Source organism: Taudactylus pleione, unplaced genomic scaffold (assembly GCF_031769625.1).
Source record: "Taudactylus pleione unplaced genomic scaffold, aTauple2 ptg000218l, whole genome shotgun sequence".
Taxonomy (NCBI): domain Eukaryota; kingdom Metazoa; phylum Chordata; class Amphibia; order Anura; family Myobatrachidae; genus Taudactylus; species Taudactylus pleione.
Window position 1 is genome coordinate 4,686,257 of NW_028284620.1, and position 26,578 is coordinate 4,712,834.

The 26,578-nt window shown below is 38.6% G+C and overlaps 1 protein-coding gene across 2 annotated transcripts in view; it reads right to left on the reverse strand.

The window, feature by feature from the left end:
- The window catches only part of SGCZ (sarcoglycan zeta), a 1,038,602-nt gene extending 1,014,574 nt beyond the window's left edge, over positions 1 to 24,028 (reverse strand). For both annotated transcript variants that reach the window (XM_088478800.1, XM_088478799.1), the window contains exon 1: positions 23,310 to 24,028. The gene's annotated coding sequence lies outside the window, so the exon portion shown is untranslated. The remainder of the gene's footprint in view (positions 1 to 23,309) is intronic.
- Positions 24,029 to 26,578: the final 2,550 nt, after the last annotated feature.

The following is a 26,578-nucleotide window of genomic DNA, read 5'->3' on the forward strand; positions in this document are numbered from 1 at the left end:
TAGGTTTAGGGCTCCCGAGGGAAATTATGGTTAGGCACCCCCTCGGGAGGGTTAGGGTTAGGTTAGGGGGAGGGAGGGATAGGGTTAGGCACCCCCGGGGGGGGGACTTAGGGTTAGGCACCTCCCCGGGGGACTTAGGTTTAGGCAGCGGGGAAGGGGGGTTAGGGTTAGGCACTTAGAGGGTGGATTAGGGTTAGGCACAGGGGGGGTAGGTTAGGCACCCCTAAGGAGGGTTAGGGTTAGGGGGGTTAGGTTAGATTAGTAGATACTTACCTTACCACGATCGGGATTTCCAGCGCTGTCGGGCTTCCGCTGCCGGGCTCTGCTGTTTTGTCGGGCTGCCGCTGCCGGGAATCGAACTCCCGGCCATGCGGCAGCCGGAATATCATACCGATTCCGGATGGGAGGGTTTGTTGAGAATCTTCAGTTCACGTTTAACATGATTACAACTTAGAACATTCCTTACTTTAAATAGCTTTTACTTTAGTTGACTCCTTTCATGCAAATTAAGCCCTGACATATATTAAAGAGCAGTACACAAACCAAATATTATTTTAAATAAATGCATGACTAAAATATCTCATTTTAATATAAATATCAGACTTGAAAGTGCCCCTTTACAGGATACTGTTCATTCTTTTTGCTAGCTGTGTACTATTTACCTAATATTCCAAGGAGCACCAAAAAAGACACTAATCAAAGATATTAAAATAATTATTTGGGAGAAAGTCAAAATATACTTTTCCTGTAGGGATTTCTAAAGGTTTAGCCTTATTAAAGCGTAAAAATGTGCATCAATTATATATTTGTATTCCCATCTGTTTTATGATTAATTGATCATAAATTAAAAGAAATATACAGTTTAGTGCAGATGGCTTTTTGAATGATGTAAAAGAAAATGTTGCACACACACGCACACATATTAAATAGTCAACACACCACCAGATGACATCCTATATTGCTACTTGCAGGATAGCAAATGAAGACAAAAATGTGTGCAATGGGTATAAAATAGCATTAGTAGCCCATTTCTATATTTATAGTGACTTTAATAATACATATAAAACATACATTATTTAAATATTACCATAATAATATTGAGCAATTAGACTCACTACTAAAGACTTATGCAAGGTCCCTATGAAGTTCTTCCTTCATATATAGCAACAAATATACATGTCAATATCTCTTCTTCTGGGTAATATAGCCATTTACTGTAGATCTGGGTAAATTACTGAGTAAATTACATATTAACAGGAAAGTTAAGCATTATCTGTCTCGGGTAAACCAATAAAGAAGAAATAGGACTTTTTTTTAAATTATAATTTATTGGAAGGTTCAAATATTCAACAGTAAATAGAAACATAATATTAATAATTGCACATATTACAGCAGCCATATTATATAACAGCAATTTGTCATATATTGTTACAAAATAACAGAGAGATATCCTGCTACAATTAATAGAAGTCCAATCACAGGACAAAACGTTTAATAATGCATGTGCCGTGGCAAGACAAATATGTTATTTCCCAATAGCTTATCAGGTGTAACTGAAGAACAAAGATCAAAAAAACAAATAAACAAGTATAACAATAAGCAAGTTATGTATCAAATAATACGAGAGTGGTTCAATAAATAAGGTAGCAAGACCTCTCCTTGCGTAAATGTATTCAACTCATAGATATACAGTATGTTTAATCAATAGTATGGCCTTTGTACAGATTATTTTTCCATATGTGTGTCCTGTGGTTATCAAAGGCAATGCACCAAACCCAAATCTGCTTCCGTGACATGATGTTATCACCATTCATCCCGACAAGATGGCGATAAATTTCAACTGCTGATGTGCCCTTCAGACGCAGAGATCAGATCACACTAATCACCTCAATGTTTGACCATGTTTCCGCCAGCCTCGCTGTCTTACAACTGATGCTGGGACAGTTTGACTAACATTAGGTGCAGTTTAATGGTCGTGATGGGAAACAGTGGTCTACTTGCTCTGGCCTGGTGGGAAATTAGAATGAAACAGAGAACATTACACACGTGAGAGGACTTGTTACCTTATTTATTGAACTACCTTTGTACAATAATATTTATTGGGAACTAGTGACAAGCAAATACTGCATGTTTTGAATTTGGTTGTGGTAAATGACCTTAAAAATGGAATACAATGTTGAAATGTAATAGAAATTCAGATATCCATCAATATTTTATATGAACAATTTCACATTATACTAAAAAAACATAGGTATTGTGAAATGTTTTCAGCAGGAAAATGATCTTGGTTGACTGTGGAAGTAACAATAGCAACTGAGGTTCACAAAAAACACATGAAGCTATAAAAAAGCTAAATTGCCCACTCAAAAGTCGCTTACACACAGATGTCACTAGAAATAAAAGCTAATATAATAAATAGGTTATTTTGCCTTAGTGAAACTAGCTTAATAACAGAATGGAATTTTCATCCTATTAAAATAACAATCACAGTTACTTTTCTTTGTATGCTTTTACCTACTGACAGCTTTCAGTCAAAAACTACTTAAGAAATAAAATACAAAATTAAATTACATCCAACTTTATTTTACACCATGTTTTGCTACTTATACTTTATAATAGTTCCCGATAAGCTGTAGGTGCGGTACAGTAAGTTAGGTTGACAGTTCTCATGTCATGTCGTTATGCATCACGGTGACATGAGAATGCCGACAGGTCAAAATGTTGACATGCAGCATGTCAAAATGCTCAGCATGTTCACAGTAACATGTCAACATTCATCATGTCTACATGGATGACATGACAGAATATTGACTAACAGTAACTCTCCTGGTGGCCTAGTGGTCACTTTCCTGGTCCTGGCACCAGTAGCGTAATGCCAGGACGTTGTGCAGAAGCAGTGGGGCTGCCGGCATTGTGAGGTCCAGCACTGTACCCAACTCAGGGCATGCAGGCTTTTCCATTTCTCTAAATGTGTACATATATGTTGCTTGGCGCTCCTGTCTTTATTTGAACATGTACACTCCAGAGCAGTCTTCCATCTTGTATGAACTGAGTTTGTATTCATTTTCACAAAGTTTGTATATTAGCACTAGCATTAATGAGCAATACTGTACGCCTGCTAGCACAGATGCTGCATTATTTTTGTTTTTGTGACAAATCAGCATTATAATATTGTAATAAATTAATTTAGAATCCTAATTAAATTAGTTTTGAAACCCAAACTAAGGGTCTAATTCAGAAATGTATACTAATTTCGCTGCTACTGAGAATTTGTACACAGTATCTGTGCAAAATTTTACAAATGTCGCAATCACTGGGATTTGTATTTAATTGCAAATCCAAGTCAGATTTGCCTACTCTCCCAGAACCTGCGGGAGGCTCCCATAGCCCCCCCGCACCCCGGAAGAGTAGGCACTCCGCCTGCATCCCGTCCACTTCCTAGAGTTGGTGGACTGCGGGAAGGAGGTGGACGCAGACCTAATGATGCAATTTTATGATAATTTGTCTCCACCCTTATTTAAATATACACAAATTGCGTAATTTTGCTGAAGAGGTGGGGCCTAATAACGCTAATCATTTGGCTCTGCCCCATATCCTTCCACCTGCTTCTCCTCTCCGGGCTGCTCCCAGAGAGGAAAACATCAAGGTCGGTAAGTATGATCCAAGTGACTGCATACAAAGATGCAGCTTAGTCGATATTTGGCACAATGAGTAACTCTATAACATGTAGAATGACCACAAGAACTGAGACACCGGGTCATTTTTACTGCGTATCAGATCTCAGGTGGAAACACAACCCGAAAAAGGTCAACACACGCCTTCCTTTGAGTCGCCACCTACCTGTTGCCGCCCACAAACAGCACTACCTGTCAATCACTTTGCAAATACATCCTCCCTGCAAGCAACAGTGCTAATGAAACCTGACGCATGTGCAGTACCAGTCAGACGCATGTGCAGTGCCAGTCAGACGCATGTGCAGTGCCAGTCAGATGCATGCACCAATCACTAAAACCTGTATTACTGCCATAAACAAGTTTATAACAATTTTCACTTTGAGCATCATCTAGATATATAATAGTTAAGTTTGTTTTCATATACAACTACAACATTGCTCAAATAAAATCCCAGTTTCATATCTAATGTTGAGAGTGTGTTATTTTGATAACAAATTTTTGAGACACATCCAGTATGATATCATCTGTGATATCCAGTATGATATCACAGATGTGTTCACACAAATTGGGGGGAATTCAATTCTCATGGCGGGGATGTAGCTCCCACGTGGTAAACCCGTAACTAGTGCATTCTGCTCGCACCCTCCTGGGGAGCGAGCAGAAATCCGCGCTGACTAGTGCCACCTCATTGCTAGTCGCTGTGTTACCACATACAGTAACAGCATCATACCCAGCACTTAAGCTGGGAGATGCAGTTAACTGCGACTTAGACCCTGGTATTAGTCACGGTAAAGTGCACCTCCCGGCTTAAGTGCCGGGCAGGGGTTAAAGTGGGCTGGTACGGGGTGGAACTGAGTTACATCACCTCTAATGGTACTGTAGGTGGAACTAGTTCCACCTCTACCACGACCCTGCACAGAAGTACCACAGACAGAGGGCCACTCTGTCTGGCAGCAGCCGCCAACTTGCCTCGGTTTCCGACTCCATGTTCTGCATCCTCCTATGCCCCCCCCTCTTGTCACTCACTCTTTTGGGCCAAGCTGCTGGTGGGAGAGGAGACACAGGGGTTGGGAGCTGCTCTAGAAGGACACAGGGGGATAAGTTACTGGTGGGAGAGGAATCAGGGGCAGGGAGGTGCTGGTTGGGGACACAGGTGAAGGGAGCTGCTGGTGGGGGACACAGGCAGGGGCAGGGAGCTGATGGTGGGGGATATGGGCAGGGAGATGCTGGAAGGACACAAGGAGGTAAGCTGGAGAGACACAAGGGGGATGGTCTAGAGTGAAGACACTGGAATTGCGCTGGTGAGATGTGGGGGGGAGCTGATGCTTGTGAAATACAGGAATATGGTGCTGAAGATATGGTGAGAGGATGGCATTGGAGAGACACATGGAGGATAAAGCTGGTGAGAAGCAGGGGGGTGGTGCTGATGAGTAGCAGGGGGGTGGCACTGTAGAGATGCAGGGGGATGATGCTGGAGAGAAATATAGGCGGATGAAAGTTAAAATAATAATTTAAAAAAATGATATATTTTTTTAAGTGACCTAATATTGTAGTCTCAGCTAATGGCAGGAGTGCTAAAAAAACATATAAACTGTATGGCTTAGGCCCCCAAAGATTCTGGGGGCCTAAGCGACCCCAGGACCCCGGCCATTCACTTTACTGTTTCCTCTACAGAGCTCCACCTAGCCTGGGGGGAGTAGACGGTGGAGAAGTGGAGTTCCACCACCTCTCCAGGACCACTTTAAGCCCAGGTGCCGGGCATGATGAACTCATCTGAACAGCTCCAGGCACTTAACCTGGGAGCTACATCCTGCAATGAGAATGAATCTATAATATTGATCAAAAATAGCACTATAGTAAATTAACATAAATGTTTTTTATTATTGATTTGGTAGTTTATCTGTTTCTTTCAAGTAATTTATAGATATTTTATCATATGCTTTACATTGTAAATTTGATTTTGACACATGTGGAAATGAATGCTTAGATGTGGTAAGTGAAAAGAAAACAAATTTGACAGAATTATAAAAACTCTTTCTAGCATTGTGCCACTTGTCCTTATACCTTATTATACCTTATATTTCACAGCAGAGCTTTTCGGACAAGCTGTAAAAGCTAAAGATATAGTTTAACCTACAGGGAGCCCATTTACAATAAACATAAGGGAATTTTAAGCACTGCAATTTCATCAGTTGCCATAATTTTACCTGAAATCATTTTCCTTTATACAGGTAGATTGAAAGTGCTATATTTATTTTTCTATATACATATTTAAAGTATTTCTTTTCACAATTTTAGGTTAGTGTGGCATGTGGTATCCCCAGATTTATAGATGTAGGAGTGTAAGCCAGAGACTGACTTACTTTGTATACTGCACATGAAACTGTGGGTCTGTTTCAGATGAGGATGCAAATGCCATCGCAGCTGCAATCTCTCACGGACCGTAATTGCAAAAAATATGCTAATGACTCACCCGCTGTCCAGTGCTTTGAGAAACTCACTGAAAAGCATCTCACATCTGCCGCTCATGCACAAAACTGAAAACATTGGATGCATATCAGGCGATCATCAGCCTTCTGAGTAAGTTTAAGCTGTCGCAGACATAGCGGGGCTCCAGACACGCAGAGGGCTCTCCTGCTGCGAGCAAGAATAATTTATGGATGTCCAGAAAACGTCTGCATATTTCTAACCAGCCCGTTACCTCCCCCAAATGCTGACTACCTGTCAAACACTTTGTGAGTGTATCCTCTGTGTGAGTGTATTTGCAATTCAAACACTGAGTGTGCACAGTATGGCTTACACGCATGTGTACTGGCAAACAATCGCTCAATCTGCATAAATATCGGCATTGAGTCCACATCTCAATCAAACCCTCTATCACCACATGCATACCATCTTTATACTCGGGCCTCTTGGGAGATGCTAGAGGGGGAGGCTGAAGTGGAAGGTGAGGGGTTCGTGGAAATGTAAATTATGTCATTTCACCAACCACCACTGAACAATGCCATGGAAGTTGGCATTACCTCTACTTCTGTGAATTAGCAGCTCCACCAATTTGTGAGTGACAGCAATCTCACTCTGTGAGAATTCTGAATATGCAGTTAACCACAGGGTGTGATGGCATACCATATCTCTATTGCGCAAGGAACACATCCATTAAGGCGTCAGCGGAATTTCATTGCTTTTTTAAGTTTGAGTGGCACAAATTCAGTAGGTTTTGTGAAATTTCAGATCATGTCTAAGAATCTTTAATGGGACATTTAAAACCGTACGGTTGTCTATGGAATTTCATTGCTTTTTTATAATTTATTAACCATCAGGGTTTTGTGGAGCAAATACATAATACAGGGGACAAAGGACATAGGGGTCCCCTGTATTCAGCGCAACTAGCACTGGGCTCTGAGCCAGTCCTGGTTCTGAAAATACAGGGGAAAAAATTAGTAGGATTCCCCTATATTTATCATAACCAGCACTGGACCCTTTCTATAGGAGGGGTAATTCCACAGCCAGGGGAGCCCTTTCACCGGGAACCCCAGTCAAAGCATTACTCCTGACCGCTAGTCAGCCCAGGCCAGGGATCCCTGGGGACCCCCCAATAAAGGGGTTCTCCTCTCCAGGGCACCCCAGGCTTAAGTTGATAGCCCGTAGCTATCCCCAGCACCCCTCAGCGGTGGGTGCTGGGTTGATTGTGTAGTGTGTGGTGCAAATGAAAGAAAGAAAAATATTGTCTTTTGCTGTGAAACTACAGGTCCCAGCAAGCCCCCCTCGCATGCAGGTACTTGGAGAACCACAAGTACCAGCATGAGTGGCATTACTGGCCCGTTGGCACCTGTTGTTCCATAGCAAAATAAATATTAAAATAAACACTCTACACCAATTTTGAAAGTAATTTATTTAGCTGCACCTTCACCTGGGGGGGCGGCCTTTAAGCTCTTCTATGGTGGCGCCTCCATCCCAGAATTTCCAGGCATCTTCTTTCTTCGGGAGCTCTTCCATGCTCCCTCCGGGCTGAGGGACTTCCATACCGCTGCCTCGCTCTGGCTTATATAAGCCAGCCGAGGAGGAGGGACAATGACATTGGCTTGCGGAGGTCACCTTTGAAGTGAATGGTGGGACTGTTTCATTGGCTGAGTTGCGGAAGGCTCACCTCTCTCAGCCAATGAGCACTCAGCACTGGGATTTCTATAGTGAAATCCCGGTGCTGAGGTGTTATTCGAGTAGTACTGTCCTTAGAGGACAGTACTAATGTCCGTGGCTCACAAAATTTGTTTTTTGTTTTGCCAAGACCCTGGGTTGCCTACTTTGCCTGAGTTTTCTCAGTCATCTGATAGTGAACCTGTTACTCTGTAATAGAAGAGAATATACATGTACAATACTGATGTTATGTATTACCCAACACACATTGGGGTCTATTCATCAAGAGAAAAATATCCCCTGTGATAATTAAGGATTGAACTCTCTGTAAGTTCAATCCAAGTATTGGAGGCATTCATCATGCCTCCTATACTTAATTATCAGTTCCGAAAAGCTACGCTCTTTGCCAAGACAACTTTTCGGAATAAGGGGACTTTTCTCCTGCTGCCTGGTCTCCTCACAGCCTGTCTTAAAGTTGCACATGTGCAGCTTGATGGTAAGCTGTGAAAATACAGTGAAGCAGCAGGAGAGAAGCCGGAGGAATCCAGCCTCCCCTTCCCCCTTGCACACTAGCCCACTCACCTGCTCATTCTCCCCTGCTCACCCACGGCCATCCCTGCTGCCTGTCCCCTGACACCTGTGACCCCCACTGAGACAGTAAAGCCCTACATTGTCAATCCCTCGGCACTGCTGCTGCTGTGCCCTTTCCCTTGCTCCCAGATAATAGGAGGAACCCTCTGCTGTATCGGGTACTGTATGCAATCTCAGGATGGCGTATAGTATCACTGTCAAGTTCCGATAAAAAATATTTTTTGGAACTTGATGAATAACATAATTTCCACATCCCCATACTATAGTATGGGGACTGTGGAAATTATCAGGGGACAATTGTATTCAGGAGTTATCAGTGATATCTCCTGCGTTACATGAATGATGAATTACCCAGACACTTAATTTCTACAAAAATAGGTAAAAATCTTAATTTTCACCTACTTTTGTAGAAATTAAGTGATGATGAATATACCCCATAATCACAAATCAACATTATTCTGTGTTTATGGGTGAGCTACAAGCCACTATATTTATTGAAGCAACCATCACTAGAAATGTGTTATTTTCAAAAACAACTCATTGCAAATTGCCTTCTTATTGTTCTAAATACAAATTGGCAGATTTTTTAAGCTATGGTTTCATAAATTACTAACAAATCTGTTTGGGGAAAAAATCATCAGAAAAAGATGTGCTCTTGGCTGGCAAGATTGGGCTATCTGTCCAGTCAGAACTTAAAAAGTACATTGACCATATATATTAAGTTATAACTAATAATTAAGGGCACCAAAAATGTAATAAACATATTTATGGGACACAATTAATACATGTTTTATTGATAGCAAGTTAATAATAAAAACATACACTAATTTAATTTCACTGACAATATAGTTTTTTTTAATTAAATTTGCAAAAATCTCAAAAAAAACTTTTTATATGTTGTCATTATGGGGGTATTGTGTGTAGAATTTTAAGGACAAAAAATGAATTTATTTCATTTTGGAATAAGACTGTAATATAATAAAATGTGGAAAAAGTGAAGCGCTGTGAATACTTTCCGGATACACTGTAATAATTAATAAACATTAGGGGGTCAATTTTACTACTAAAGTATTTATTGGAGGCAATATTTTTTTACTTTAATTGGGGCCATATAATTAATGAGGGAGGCATCAATTATATTGCACAGTTCTGGCACTACAAATACCAACAACGCCAATTAATACAGCACTAATTAACAAACACTATTATTGCTCCATTAATTAATTTAAGAATAATGTGGAACCCTTAATATTTATTAAATATTATACTGTCAATTAATAAAAAGTGTTTTTTTTATATTTGTTATTAAGCTGTCCCCAATAAAAAATTAATTAAATAATTGTGCCCATAAATAAATATTGACAGCAAGTTTTTCCTTTCAAGCCTGTTGCAGATCACCACCAATTTGCATTTTACACCTCCAAACCACTGAATAATAAATCCTGTGGTTTGGAGGCAAGTTATTTGTTTCGGGTATGAAATCAGCCATAAAACCGCACTATGGGGAGATGTAGTAAGCCTTGGAGAAAGATAAAGTGGCGAGAGATAAAGTATCAACCAATCAACTCCTAACTGTCATTTTACAGACTATGGGGGAGTTTTATCAAACCTTGGAGATAGATAAATGGAAGAGAATTAAAGTACCAACTAATCAGCTCCTAATGACAGTTAGGCCCTACTAGGATAACTATATCCTCTGTGATAAATACGGATTGGTCTAAAAATGTATATGTTTACTCTAACTAACATATTAATCTAACAAATACAGAATTATTGGTACATTATAACATTGGACTCCTTCATGGAAAGTAAATAATCAATGGGCAGTTATATTAATATATTTGATACAAATAGACATAAAAACCAGACACCTCGGTCTTTGTTTTTTTTTATAAAACACTCTTTAGTTTCTTGAACACTGACACTATTGTTTATTTTCTATCTTTTAACCAATATATTTCACTGTGGATTGGCCTTATCCAATGTGATATGGAACAAGTCATTTTAATATGAATTAATAAAGGTTACATTTTAATATACCAGAAAACCTACAATCCATACACAGCCAGTGACCCCTGTGACTAAATGAGCTTGGGTTCCGGACTATAGTTAGACAGTAAAAAGGTTGACAATGTCTAGATAGACACCAGATCTTAGACAATCAATAGGTCGACTGGGACAAAAGGTCGACATGGACAAAAGGCCAACCTACTACAGGTTGACATGTAAGAAGGTTGATATGTACAAATGGTCGACAGGGTCAAATGTCGACACAAAATTGTTGACACCAACCTGGTCGACACGTGTTTTTTTTTTTTTGTTCTTTAGGGTTAGGCACTTTCCAGAGGGTTAGGTTTAGGCACTTACCCCGATGGTTAGGGTTAGGCACTTACCCCGATGGTTAGGGTTAAGCACCAGCAGGGAGGATTAGGGTTAGGCACTTACCGGAGGGTTAGCGTTAAGAACTAGATGGGATGGTTAGGGTCCGACACCTACCCTGACAATTAGGGTCAGACACCTACCTTGACGGTTAGGGTTAGGCATCAGGAGTGAGGGTTAGGGTGAAGATTAGGGCTAGAAAAAAAATCATGTGTTGACCTTTTGACCACGTTGACCATTTGTACCTGTTGACCTTCTTACATGTCGACCTTTAGTATGTTTAACTTTTGTCCCTGTCGACCTTTTGTCCCAGTCGACCTAATGACTGTCTAACATCAAGTGTCTGTCTAGACACTATCAACCTTTTTACTGTCTATCTGTTAATCCACAAGAAATGAGCTCCTACTAAAAAATCTACAGTATAACATTCAGTTTGAGATCTCTTCACTTGAATGGCTAAGACTACAATTTGGAAGCCCATATATGCATATCCAAAATATTCACTCCTATCATAAAATGTATCATTAAAGAATGGAGTGATACAATTAAAATGGCATGGCATAATTGTAGAATTTTTTTTATAGGTGGGGTAATAAACATTGCAAATTTCTAGCTTCTGGACAAAATGGACTTATGTCCATAAAATTAAGGTAATAAAAGACCGGCTTACCATCAGACAGCATAAATAGCAAACATATTCCAGAAGTAATACTCCAAATTATACAAATTACATAGTCCTCTACCAACTGAAGAAAATATATAGTAAAGTCAGCATATAGTTATGTACTTAAAGTCTACTGTATACCTAAAAATCTCAAGTGGCATGAAGTAATTTACATTGACTGAACTAGATTCACTATATCAATGGCATCGCACAACTTTTCTTTTATCATTATTGTTTATGTAATTATTTTTTGTAAATCTACATAAGAAATGTCAGTCATTATCACCATCACCATTTAGTTCATGATGATGACGATGACTGGCATCTGGAAAGCATTATATCTTAAAGCATATCATACATTTTAATCATTAAAGAAGTAACCTAAATATATGATAATAATGCTTTCTTTTTTTTAAAAGGGAACCCTAAATCATCAATCAAAATAATTGTCTATTTGGTGTTTAATATAATCATTATAGGTTTTCCAACAGTGTAATTTATTCAAGAGGAATCAGCAGTAACGCAAAGAAACACAAGATGCACTAATGCACATCATAAATAGCAATGATATTGCGGTTTTACATTCTAACACAGCTATCTTCATTGTGATGTAAGAAATACATTTCATATTAATCTATATGCTCGACTGCAGCTTTGCCCGTCCATAAATATGGCAAACATCGAATTAGAATACATAAAAGAAAATAATAGAGCCAGACTTAATAATGGATAGTTCCATAACGGTCTGGCAGGTAATCGATCTTAGAATGGCTAACATATTCTATGGAAACGTTTGCTGGAGATCCATTTGGTTGCCTTTTTGCAAGTCTAATATTATTTCTGCTGGGAGATTCTGCCCTCCATCTATTCTTAAGATAAATGTCACTAGAAACTAATTATAAGTCACTTCCCATTTTTCATATTATTTCCATAAATATTTTAGGCTAGTTATGAGCCTCATAAACCATACCAGATTCCCGATTACACATTCCTCAGAAAGACTGAGAAAACGGATGTGGCTCATTTCAGTGCTTTATATTCTGCAAGGAAAGGCTTGGTGACATATCTGCAATTGTAAAATTTACATTTTTGACAATTATTAAGTTCAGAAATCTTTTGGTGGTGGGTAATGTATTCAGAAATTAATTTTGAGATATAAAATGTAAGTATGCATGTTGATGCAATTTGTTAAGAAGATTGCTTGCTCTGTCTGTATATACATTTCCAATGTTTCAGTATTTTCAAATTCTTGACATTAACCACTGACTGACTAAACAGAATATTCACATTTATTTAGTTTACTGTATGCACGTGTGGAGATTGTGCCTGAAAGCTACAAAATACTGGTCTAACAAAGGTGTCAAGTAACCTCCTGTCTCCTGACACTAGCCCTTCTCTCTCCGCTCGCTCTCTGAGTCATGCATTTTAATTTACATACAAATCACCTTCTGCAATGTGTCTGCAATCAGCCGCTAAATCTTTATTGGCCCAGAGTGGTAAAGCACACCAGTAAAATGTGCTAGATGAAGGACCGAAGACTGGCTGTGGTTATTCAGGATAAGTTGCAGGATTATGTTAGCCATGAGTTCTAGACACTTGCAGTCACATGCTTTGATATATTCTCTATTCATCTTGGGGCTGGTCTCATACAGGGTCTTATTCAGAGCTGAAAGTAAAAGAAACTGTTTTTTTTCTGCACATATGTGACTTTTCCAACTTGCTGCCTTCTATGTCTAGGGGGCTGGGCAAGGGTTGGACTGGACATGTAGATGTGGCAAGGGAGTATATAGACATGACCAAAGTACAGTAAGGACATGGTGTGGACGTGATTTACAAATTACAACCAAAATGCCTGGAGGGGCCTGTCTTGGGGTACTGAAACCATGGTGTAAGTTGTGAACTGTTGATGATGATGATGACAGACACAGAGCTGCTTGTAGGAAAGTGACTAAAACACACCCATTGATGCAAATGCTGCCATCACAAATGTGTTTTATAAGTCCAACTACACTGCAATGAATACTAGTTTTACAGAAAAAAAAGTACGCTTCATAGTCTGTTGGGGAAGGGAAATGAAACAAAAAGTTATATTTGTATCTTGTTTGCTTGACATTTCAGGTGCTCCAAGATCCTTTGGGTACTTATTGTCTACACTAGATGAATAAAGTGAATGCATTGTGTACTGCAAAGTTTAGCATTTTGTATACTCACACTAAAGAAACATCTCCAGTCGTATCTCTGGTGCATCTGTCACAGGTGAGTGAAGGGGAGGGAACCACAGCTTTTGCCTTGTGGACAACTCTAAATAGGTCTCAATGATGCAAAAAAAATCTGGCTAGGTTTCTCATGCTCCTCATGTCTTCTGTTGTACCTCACTCCTGACCGATGCCTATGTACCCTTATTTTGCTACTTGTTTGCTGCTCAGACTATCCACTGTTTTTTTCTTAACCATGACTCTGCTACTTGAATGCTACTTGGATCTGCTATTGCCTGTGACCTCATCTCTGCTAATTTATTGCTGCCTGGACTGACATCTGATTGTGTAATCCTATTGTGCTTTAGTCTTACTGCTTAAATGATCTATCTTCATTACCCACCTGTTGCATCCATCACATCTTGATTATATAGCTACCGCTGTGCCTTGGTCTTTGCTGCCCTCCACTGCTGGCTATCTTTGGAACCACATCCTGCTGTGGTCATCTGGTGCTGTAGTGTTGTAGCAGCTGGTTAATCACTAACCATGTATTGTCTCTTGACTAAATTGAAACTACACTTGATAAATGATCACTACTTTCAGTCTAAGTTCTTGGCACAACCAAGTACTGACGAACAATTAGCATTCCATGGGATTCGGGGTGTTACTATAGGTAAAGGTCTCGCTAAGAACAGTTCTGATAATTGATCAAGTGCATGAGTTTTGTGACAGAAAGTAGAGATGTAGAAATCTCTGTAAGGTAAACTTCACACCAACTCACCTGCTAACAGGGATTTGTGCATGACCACAACCATTTACTAAGCAGCATACTATACACGCTACTGATCCACAATTGCCTTCCCCCATTAACTCACATAGGAGATGCATGTAACAACTAGACCAAGGTGCACAAGCATACTCCAATCACTTATATAACCAACATAACTACTGCTAACTAATGGCAATGCAGCATTCGGGTACCAAAGTGGCCCAAGCTTATAAATACAGAGCTTTTTTTCAACTTTCATTAATTCTTTAAAGCAAATCACATTGGTATGGAAATGCGTTTACATATGGATCACTATAGACACAATTATTTATTTATCTAAAGTTATCTTATTATTATCTTTACTGTATTACATCTTAGTAATAGTATACATCTTAGTAATAGTATACATTTATTTTATTAATTCATTACAGCCATTTGTATTATCGTATGTTCCATTAATAGCCTTCTCCCTATACAGTATGTAACACTACTGTAATTGAGATACCTATATTCTTATGTTCATAGCTGTATTATCAACAATTCTCCCTTTTGCCTTATTATCAAAACATCCCTCCTCATCAACCCCCAATACCACCTTAGATTGCTTCTCCTTCTCTCCACCTGCACCACCTTTCCCAAGTCTCCCCCTTTCAGTCACTCCTTTCCTTAGCTTTTACTCAAGATTGTATACTCATCTGTAAGAAGACAGAATTTAAGTCCACCGTTTAGGGAAGCTACTAAATTATTCTCATAGCTTTTACCATTCCAGATAAATTACAGAATTTGTAGTTAGAGTTGTAGTTTTCAACTTTGCATTATAAACCCTTAGTTTCATCAGTCAATATATCTGGTAAAATAGATTTCCAATTGCCCTAAATTCTGTAGAAGTAGGGTCATACTGACAAAGTGTTTTTTTCTTTTTTTGGTTCAATGATAGATAAAACTTTCCAAGATTCCAGGGAGTACAGTAGTCCAAGATCCTTTACTACATTTGTTTCATATATGCCATTTCACATAATTCAAGTATTTGTGTATTCATTGTTCTTTAGCAAATACACATTCACTCACACAGAGAACAATAATAGTATAATTGTAACTGACACTGCGAATTGTATATTTCTCCTGGGGGAGGATATTGTTTACCTATCCCTAGCACACTACTGGACCTCCTGTGTTTCTGCGGAAGAATGGCTGCAGTTATGTTTACTGTTTATTTACTGTTAACATTGTTCAAGAAATTATTATCATAATCTGTAATCTAAGCATTTAATGTAGTTTCAGTATTAAATACACAGCATTTATTAATACCTCTCAGCTGTCCTGATTTAGACAGAAACTATCTTATTTCAAGAGACTATCCCTAAGGGTGGGTACACACTTTAACGACTTGTAATTGGACTGATTTTACATCCAATGTGCCTTGAGGCCAGAGTATACGATATTGAGCGTACATACTGTCCAATATCTCATACGACGAACAATATATTGTATTGTTTGATTGTATATGATTTACCCCTGCTCCCGTACACACTAGAACGATCACTGGCAACATATGACATAACAATTGGGCAAATTGGACTGACATATCAGTTGGCCGTACACACTACACAATCGGCACCTAATCGCATGCAATATCTTCCGGTTCGCCGTGCAGCAATAGTGTTTACACACTAGCCGATATGCACAATTTGTCATGCCGATACGGCAAACGGCCAAGTGTGTAGCCGGCCTTAATCCTGAGACTCAGCACATTTGACCCAACTTGTGGGAAATTGGAAGGTATATGTCTGCACAAGCCTCTGGTGCTTGTTACTGTTCAAATATGATTTTAGAGAAGAGGCGGGGGGGGGATGAACTTTCAAGGTACTTGACACACCGCTATGGAATGTTGCATGAGCAGAGCACTTTAAATTTGTCTTGATTACCTCCAGTACAACAATGCATTTTTTAATTGTGTGATTAATATTTTGGGTCTTTGTGGCTAATTGGTGTGAACAAATTTACTGTTTGAAGTAATCAATATGAGTGAGAAAGTGTGTGTGTGTGTGTGTGTCTGTCTGTCTGTTTGTCCTTTATGCATGGCCAGAGGTTTGTACCTAGCTCCACCAAATTTTGCATGATGGTGTATGTTGACCAGTACTAGATTTTTGGCTATGTTTGAAGTTTGTCAGAGCTATGGAGGTCTAAATGGTGCCCACCAAGTAGGACGTGGAGTCTCTCATTTGAAATTTGGGTTTAAGCAAGTTTGCTCAGAATGTCTTTCAGTGCCTAAAACTGCACTGATCTGAAGGCACAGTCTGATATGTATCAGTGGGGGGCAGGCAGAGCTCCAACGGAAGAGCAGTAAGTCAGAGGATCAACTGTCATACTGCACCTGCACTGACAGTTACTAATGTCCTCCAAGCACATTTTCACATGCCATGGTCTCCACTGTTGGTCTGCAAAGATTTCTGAAACCACAGTGATTTGGGAAGCTATACTGATTTCTGTCCTGTAAGTCACTCTACTCCTGATATACCCCATTCCAAACTGTTAGAGTGGAGGCTTCCAACAGCCTTTTCATTCTGACTCCTAATGGAAAAACAAACAATACTGTCTATAACTTAGTGCTGAGGTAACAATGTATAAATACTCTATATGGATAGATAGGTCCTTTTCATGGATGCAAACAGTGGGGTCCTCTTCAGGATCAATGGAATGGGGTTATAGGCAAGGACAATATAAAAAATGAAGGCTGCAGATGTATTTCAAGGTCCATTCTTCAACCTGGGCAATGACGGGTATCCCAGCCAGTATTGAACACTATGGATATGTGTGATCTGTTGCATACATAGGGGTCAATTTATCAAAGGCACATAACCAAAATAACTTATGAAAATGGGAGTATTCAAAGGTTTTAGGACTATTGTCTGCTGGCGATGACTGTTACCGCAGTAGCCTTCATCAGGAAACTCCTGCAATATTTACCCATGGAGAGGTCTATTTATTTGATGTTCAAGTGCCAATGCTGTCCCCTGATTGTTAATTCTGGGGTGTCCATAGGACAAATTAATTTATTCTTAAAATCAACCTTTTTTCTGTTGTATTTGGAATTGGATTTCGAATCTTTTCTGTGCTCGAGCCAGTGGCATCACTGGGGTTGATGTCACCCAGTGTGCCTACTCACTCTTCCACCTCCTCAGCTCCATTTTCTAAGTTTGTGCCTTTGTCGCACTTGCTCACAAAAGGGGTATGGCCTCTTGCCCATGAAGCCACACCTCTGATGAATGAGATTTGGGTGAGTGACTGTGTGTCACACCCACATTCTCATCATTCTGGGGGCTTGCCCAGCACTCACGGAGCAGTTAAGCAGCTCCCAGTGTCTCCCAACAAAGGGATATATTTACTAAAGTGCGTGTTTTTAGATGTGGAGATATTGCCCCTAGCAAACAATCAGATTCTAGCTATTATCTTGTAGAAGGTGCTAGATAACTGTTAAGCAGAATCTGATTGGTTGCTATGGGCAACATCTCCATTTCTAAAAACCTGCACTTTAGTAAATAAACCCCAAAGTGTGGATGACGCGCACATACAAGCATCATCCATCACCGCTATCACCGCTGCTTTGCGACACAGTCTAAGGGAGTGGCATCAAAATAGCAGAGCATCTCTGCTATTTTGGTGTCACTCCCTCGGATGGTGACACCTGGTGTGTGGCCCGCACCCCCCTAGAGACACCACTGGCAGGAGCTTTGCATTTTATCCCAAATAACTACTAAATAAATGCTGCAAATGCATCTCCCCTTAAACCTCTTTCCCATCAAGCACCCAAAAACCAGATCATCAAAACACTGTTTAAATTTGATCCATTTCTGTAAAATTCAAATATATGTGTCTGTTGCTAGATCAAATATTCCTTCAGTAACAACAACAACAATAAATATCATAGCAATAGACTACTTTGGAAAAAACAGAAACAAGCTAAAATTACTAACAGAACAATACTATTCAATAAAAGCAAAAATAAAAGGAAATGTTCCTATTAAAGTTGCACCCAGATCTTATATAATCTTCCTCCACCCAAGAATTATTTGATGGCACCATTCATAAAATTCCATAACATTAGGTCGGTAATTTAGCTTTGTGCACAATTGTCCAAAACAAAATTTCCTGTTTAGTTTTTTCTTTTTGTTTTTATATAACTTTGAGGCCATTGAATCCCACTACACATTTGCACAACACAATTTTAAACACAAGTGAAACTGCAGGTCTAAAATGTTGATTAAAAATAGTACTAGACACAGGCGATTCATTAGGCATCTTGATGATTTCTTGTACACACTGATTACACTGTACAACAAATTAATACTTTTAATTTGTTTCCGTTCTAAAAATAGTCATACATTACTAATTTGAGGTAAAGAAAAACTAAAATGATTTCAGAATGTTTTTACCAGCTCTATTTTTTGAGCTACACTACTTGCACTATACTGTATGTACATTAGTAATATAGTCATAGTGAAAAGCTATTTTAAAATAATCTGATATTTCTTGATAGAAAATAAATAACAGTTGTTTTAATTCAATCAATCACAAATAAAAACACAAAACGAAACAAACATACAGCATACGAAACAAATATAAAGCATACGAAAGTACTATCTAATATAATGGCCTATTCATGGGGGTGCTTTCTCTTTGCTTGTCGCTTGTACTCCTCTTCTGGGGCATCTCTTGTCACTGTCCAACAGTAGTGAGTCACCTGCCCTGATATCTTTGTTCCATTGCTGAAATGTCTTGGTGGAATCGCTCACTATGCTTGTCACTCAGTGCACCACAGTTATCTTGTGTGGGTAATCCCGTGAATCGCATATATTTGAATAGGGGAGAGGACAAATAACTGATTTGTTTAATTGGGTCATTAGGCCCCGCCCCCTCTGTGCGGAACGCAGATTGCTGGTAAGATTCTCTCCATTCTGCCCACTTCACTAGGAATACCCCTACATCGTCATAAATGGGCTATATCTCGGAACTCAGAGCTAAATGAGAGTTTTAAATGTCATATTCATTCTTTGCATGCTGAAATCAATTAGAAGTAACTATTTTCACATCGGAAACATTTTCATTGTAGTGTAGTGTTATTGAAACCTATACAGGTTGAGTCTCCCATATCCAAAGTGCTTGGGACCAAAGGGATTTTGGATATCGGAATATTCCGTATTTTGGAATAATTGCATACCATTTTGAAATGTCTTAGGAATAGGGCCCAAATCTAAACACAGAATGCATTTATGGTTCATATACACCTTATATACAAATCCTGAAGGTTATTTTATACAATATTTTCAATAATTTTGTGGCTCAAACAAAGTTTGTGTAGATACATGAAATTAATTTATATGTCATATACACCTTATACACACAGCCTATAGGTAATTTTATACTTTATTTTTAATAATTTTGTGCCTTAAACAAAATGTGTACATTGAACCATCAAAAATCAAAGGTTTCACTATTTCAGTCATGCTAAAAATATTCCGTATTTCGGAATATTCCGTATTTCGGAATATTTGGATATGGGAGACTCAACCTGTATACTCCCTTTCACAAGCCATAATTGTAAAAAGTAACATTCTGATAAAACAGGTCTAACACAAAAATGGTGTAAAAATGTATTAACAATTTTCAATTTGTTTATACGTTTTACATTTATTTATTGAGTTACCACATCTATTGACCAAATGTTAGTGGTGCATTGGCTCACAGTAGTTAGCATTGCTAAATTGCAACTGTAGGACCATGGGTTCCATTGTGACTAGCTGTTATGTATATGGTGTTTGTATATTCTCTGTTTTCGTGGATTCTTACAAGTAATCCAGTCTCTTCCCACAGTCCAAAAATATCCCGATAATTCGTATAAAACCAAAATGGTGCATCCATGGTTAGGGAATTAGACTAATGTCCACTGGGGAAAGGACTCTTGAGAATGTACAAACATTATCTTATTTACAGCCATAAATAATAATTTTGCACTGAAAAAAGTAATAAAGCAATGATGGTTTAACACCTTGACAAATGCTTGCAGTATGACGCACTGACAGTACACTATCATGTATCACAGTTCATTAAGCATTGCCAAAAATATATATTAAAATGAGTACACCCATGTTCAGACATGCAGGTTTAATTTTAAATTATTTATGTACAGTATACCATTTGTCAAAACACTAAAGTGTGACAAACTACCAGTGGTCACTATATAGTCATAACTTATTTCTTATTCAGTATTTTTAATTATAGGGAATGCTGGCACAACTAATGGTGATGTCAAATCTACTTATTCACTTTAATGAATTCATTCTAGTACATGCATACTACAGGAATACCATTGTTCCTAAAGATATGAGCCAGTGGAACAGTAATGTTAGTTTACATTTGATAATGGGTACTGCCATATTCTAAAACCATACAGGTATTTCCTACAATTATTTAAATCATGTAAAATACTGTACAGTAATGTGATCATTCGATTGTATCATTCCATAAAAGGGTGTGTATAGGATGTGGTAACATCGGCATCCGCCCTCCGCCCACCCACCAATTACATGATTGATAAAATTTGACTTTCTCTTTTGGCAATATATATACATTACTACTCCATGTCCCATAATGAGGCATATAATATATACATAAAGATAATCACCATAATATTCATATTCTACTGTACATAGGTAACTGCTATCGCACTATATATGATAAACCTTATATATACATACTGTATTGGAGAGTTCCACAAATCACTCAAACATGCAAAAAGAACACAGTTATTCAGCTCTAGCACATATTTTAAACAGTATTCCATATTAAGATTGCAATTTTGGACACATGCAATTGCTTTTATGCTCAGTTATGTATAATCATGGTAATACAGCCACTCAGTATGTCCTATAATTTACACATACTGTATGCTTTATTGAGATAGTATACAAATACGATTAATCACAAAGAAATTGTTATACTCACATCACATACATTTATTGTTGTGTGATCAGGGAAATAGGGAGCACACATTAAGGGTGGAAACAAACATAATACCAACCATTGGTGGATAATTTGCTTTGACTGGTTTAATTAAAACAATCCTATAGACACATTTCTACATATTTTCTATACTAAAAAAAAAATGACAATAGCATACAAAACATATCAGTCAAATCTGCATTCAAAAGCTATCAATGCTATTTGCTGTAACTTTTGGCAGACATGGAAAAGCGACATTGTGTATTTTACTCATTAATTCTATATATACTTAGCAATATTGATGTATTTTAAGACATTGTTGATGGAGTCATGTGGAAGTTTTCATTATAGCCATCATACACAAAAATATATCATCCAGAATCATTTAAGTCTAGTACAAGTAGTCATCTGTTTAAGACCCAGAGGTTTAAAATATACTGAAGCCTAAAGAACGATGACAGAATAATGGTAATACAGACTATACTGAAGTTCAAAAGTAACTGTCCGCAATAAAACATCTGTAAGCGCATGGCTTGGATTTGTGTGGTATATGAACAGAATAGTATACCTTAATTAGGATATCATGAACGAAGGACATGCCATGTTGTATACATATTATACATAACACTGAGTATTTTTTTAACTATCAAATATTTCATCTTGGAGCACAGATAAAAGTTAGGGGAGTCTGCAACCCTCAAGGCAAACGTATTTCATTTGTCACATTGATGGTCTATTGACAGATTAGTTGTGTAAACACTAATTGCCCACAATAACAGCTAGTTCATGTGTAACTGTAAACACATTGACAGTATTCAACATGATAAAAATGTGCCAAGAGCCAAAGCTGAATGATATAATGGTCTCCCCTGCAGTTGAGCACTGCACAGCACATACACCATCTAATCCTTTCAGTGCTTGCACTAAACTTGTCATCGCTTATAAACTGTAGCAGCTGTCACATGTGATATGTATGATCTATAAGATGACCATAAGCAGCACTATTTTAACAGTGTCTTAGAAGCATGTGGGATAAGTAGTGAGGGCACCAGCTTTCTGACATCTAAAATAGAACTTTTATTGGATAAAAAGGTTAAATGACTCATTTCCCATATTCATTAATGTCACCCTGCATGTCACGGACGTGACAGCCCCCTGAATAGAAGTATTTATTAGAAGCCTCCATCTGCCTTTATTGTGTAGCTTGGTGAAGTTTTTGAGTAATCACTAAAAATAAGAGGGGAGATCCATTTATATCCTTAAGGGGTACATACATGGAAATATATACAATTTGATTATCAGTTAATATTCCATGTAGCAGATTATGTCACAGATGGAATAGCAATGGAACTCACTAGCCAGGGCATATAAAAAAAGAAAATAAACAACATTGTGATTCAATGGATTTCTTGCAAGGTGCTTCCAGTACTATTATCTGCAGTAAATGTGCTGTTAGATAGGAGGTTATCGGTTATCAGTGTGGCTATATCACAAGGGGCTGTTATAAATATGTTCCAAGTGCAATGTAATCTGGGCTAGACACAGCAGCCTGCCTGCTGACATCCTCTGCTTCACTGGTACTTTGTATGGCTGCCAGTATACAGATTTAGGGTTTTCATTGCACACTGTTTAATAATAATAATAATAATAATAATAATAATAAATATTATTATTATTATTATTATTATTATTATTATTATTATTATTATTATTATTATGTTTCCTTTTCTTAACTTGATGCACTGCATAGAACTTTATGTAGCAGCCAATATGGCATGGAAAGGAGATGCTGATAGCATGCATGGATGGAAGTTAAACAGATGATGCCCCCACAATTTCCAGTACACTTCTATTGACTATAACTTAACTACATGCCACCGTCTGGTTACCATTAAAACTCCTACCTGTTTCTTCTGTGTGCCCTGCCCGGTGACTTGGTCCATGCAGCAGCAGCAAAGTTGCCCAAATTTAGACTGTGAAAGTCAGCCTTTTCCTGCAGAGCCTGGCTGCTGTCCTCTGTCTCATTATCATGGAACCAGCACTATAGATGTGCATATATGTAATATAAAAACAATTCAATGCACTGGCAGAGGCTGGTAAGCGACAGGTGATCCCTGGCAGACAGACCCCCTGCAGTAGCACCGGAATAGTCTGCTGCACGGTGTGACTATTTATATCCTTTCTGCAATAAGCTACAAATCAGAGACTTACTGCATCCTAAGGAGAGAGAGAAAGAAGCTGCTTCATTGCAAAGCATCATGCGGCAAAACGCACACAAATGTTTTTAAAGTAGAGAGCAGGAGATGTGATGAGACCATTCCGCGGTCATGCTTGCTCTCCCGGCACAATCAGCATCTTGTGTGTGTTCAACATTACTGCTGATCAATTTCACTGAAAGCACAGCTCCGCTACAGCCCCTGGCAGAGATCCCTAAGAGCTGACACTTGGAGGCATCCCTCCTCCTGCACAAATTGCAGCAATAATGAGGTCTCCAGGAATGGGGGTCTTCTCTTCTTGTAGATTATGCCAAGAGAGAGAGAGAGGAGAGAAAGAGAGCAGGGAATGCAAGGTGGGTCTTCCAAAGAAATAGATTTTCCTCTTCTCGCTTTTGCTGCTTTACTGTCCTTCACCAGCAGGTGACTGACTACACTACTCTCTTCTCTGGGCCAGCACTGAAGGGATTTCTCTTCTCTGTCAAAAGAAATGCTTCCTTTCCCATTCCTACTGGGTCCTAGTGCAGACCATCCATTTGCACGTCCATATTACAGTAGTTTGCAGCTACATGCATTTCTGCAACTTGGCAGCTGTTCCGGGGAAGTCAGGTACCCGTTCTTGCTTAAAGGCACCATGTCCACACATTTCTTTTTAATAAAATTAGTTTTATTGTATTCTTATTATTATAATATTATTTTAGATTATTATTATTATTATTATTATTATTAATAATAATAATAATAAAAAATAATAATTATTATTATTATTAGTAGTAGTAGTAGTGTTGTTTTTAGTATTATTATTATTATTATTATTATTATTATTATTATTATTATTATTATTATTATTATTATTCTTTTTATTTATGAAATAAATGTTTTTTTTTCCAAAAACAAGCATAACAACTGTCTAGTTTACATTTTGACCATATAGAGTTCGTGTTCCTCAACCTGCATCAGCTTCGGTTGCCTTTCAGTTACTATCTGTATTATGTGCACAGACAGTCCTGTGGAAATCTGAGTAGCATATTCTTTCCTACAGCCTGCCCTGCATAAATCAGAGTTCCCAGCAGAACTGGTTGCATAAGCTGATCTGTGCTGCCTCTCCTTGCTTCCATCTCCTCTGCAACACAGCACATGGGAGACACATAGGCTTCTGCTAAGCTTTAGGAGAGAGGGGAAAGATAACAGTTATCCAAGTTACATTTTCCCCCGTGCTCCGTTCGTTGTCCTAGCAAAGACTGTGCCCAGTCTCTCAGTCTCTGCTCATCTGTGTGTTGGATCAGGGAGGGGCTTTAGGAGTTCAGGAATGGAAGAAATCACATCACAGAACAGCAAGTTTAACCACCTCACTGCTAAGCTTAGTGAACAAGAGATTTTTTTTTCAAATATTAAGGCATCTGCATTTAGCCATTATAGGAACTCATGCTAAATCTAGATTTGGAATGATTATTATTAGTGCTGTTATTATGGAAAAATGTGCCATTACCTACAGTTAAAGGTTGATAGATACAGTATACAGTAGCAGCTTCCACACTATGATAAATGTGCAGATTATTGTTTTATTCAATTCTGATATTATTTCATTACTGTCTCTGAAACTATTTATAAGAATTAAACATTAGACCAAAACAAACAAACAAACAACAACAGGTGCCAATACTGCATATCCATGAGTCTCATCACAAAACGTTATTATATTTTATTCATCACCTCAAAATTATGCAGCACCATACAGTGGAGAAGTAGAGCATGGTGCAAAGATATATTGTAGAAGGAAAACAGGTAAAATACAGAAAAAAGCAGTACATCAACAAGGCATAAACACAGGAACAGTAATAAAGCTTACATTTCTGCATAAGATATAATAGCTAAGGTTAGCAAACAAGTGTTGTACAGAACATGCAAAACAGGCATAATACAATGGGAATGGGATTGAAATTGAAAAGATAACAGTTATCGAAGCTACATTTTCGCCTATGCTCTGTTGTCCTAGCAAAGACTGTGCCCAGTCCCTCAGTATCTGCTCATCTGTGTGTTGGATCAGAGAGAGGCTGTATCCTGACAGCGGATGCCAGACAGGATCAAGATCCCGACAGGGGCACGTAAGTACCCTAACCTCCCCTTCCCCCCTAACCCTAACCCTCCATTAGTGGTGCCTAAGCCTAACCTCCCCCCCTTTGTGCCTAACCCTAACCTACCCCCGGGGGTGCCTAACCCTAACCCTCCCCGCTGGGGGTGCCAAACCCTAACCTACCACCCCCCCAAACCTAACCCTAACCCCGCTAGACTCTCTAATCCCCAGACACCTTTTTTTGGGATGGCGTCCTCGGCATTCCAGCATTGGTATTATGATAGGCGTCTGTATTTCGACGCCTATCATAAATCCCTAGCCAGCATTCCGCTGTCAGGATTGTGACTGGCGGCCTTGCAGCCGGCGGTCATATGACTATATCCTGATACAATGGTGCATAAATAGATGAGTTGACAAGAAGACAGGAGGAGAGAGGGTCCTGCTCATGAGAGCTAACAAAATAAAGTTGATAGCACTGTAACGCTACAGAAGGGGGAAAGGTGGTGAAAACAAAAATGAATTGACTGGCTGTCCAAAGGGTTCTAAAAGAAATCCCCACATTTTTAGGCAAAAATATGGATTTTGCAATTTTTCTCACCTGCCCTATTTGTCTCCAGTTTTTAGGTGAAAATCGGCCATTTTTTCGCCATCCGATCAGCCAGTATTGGCTAAGGAATTGGTCGATCTAATGGCCGATTTTGCCAACGACAACTAAATCAGCCGATTTCGCCTGTGATTGAATCCGGCCCATAGTTTGAAAATATCTAATAAAAATTAATGTTTTTTTTTTAAAAAAGGCTTATGATTCATTCTTAAATGGAACCATTTGTCTCAGTGACCCTAACTGTATGAGTTTATAAATAATCGCATAAATAAATAATGATAA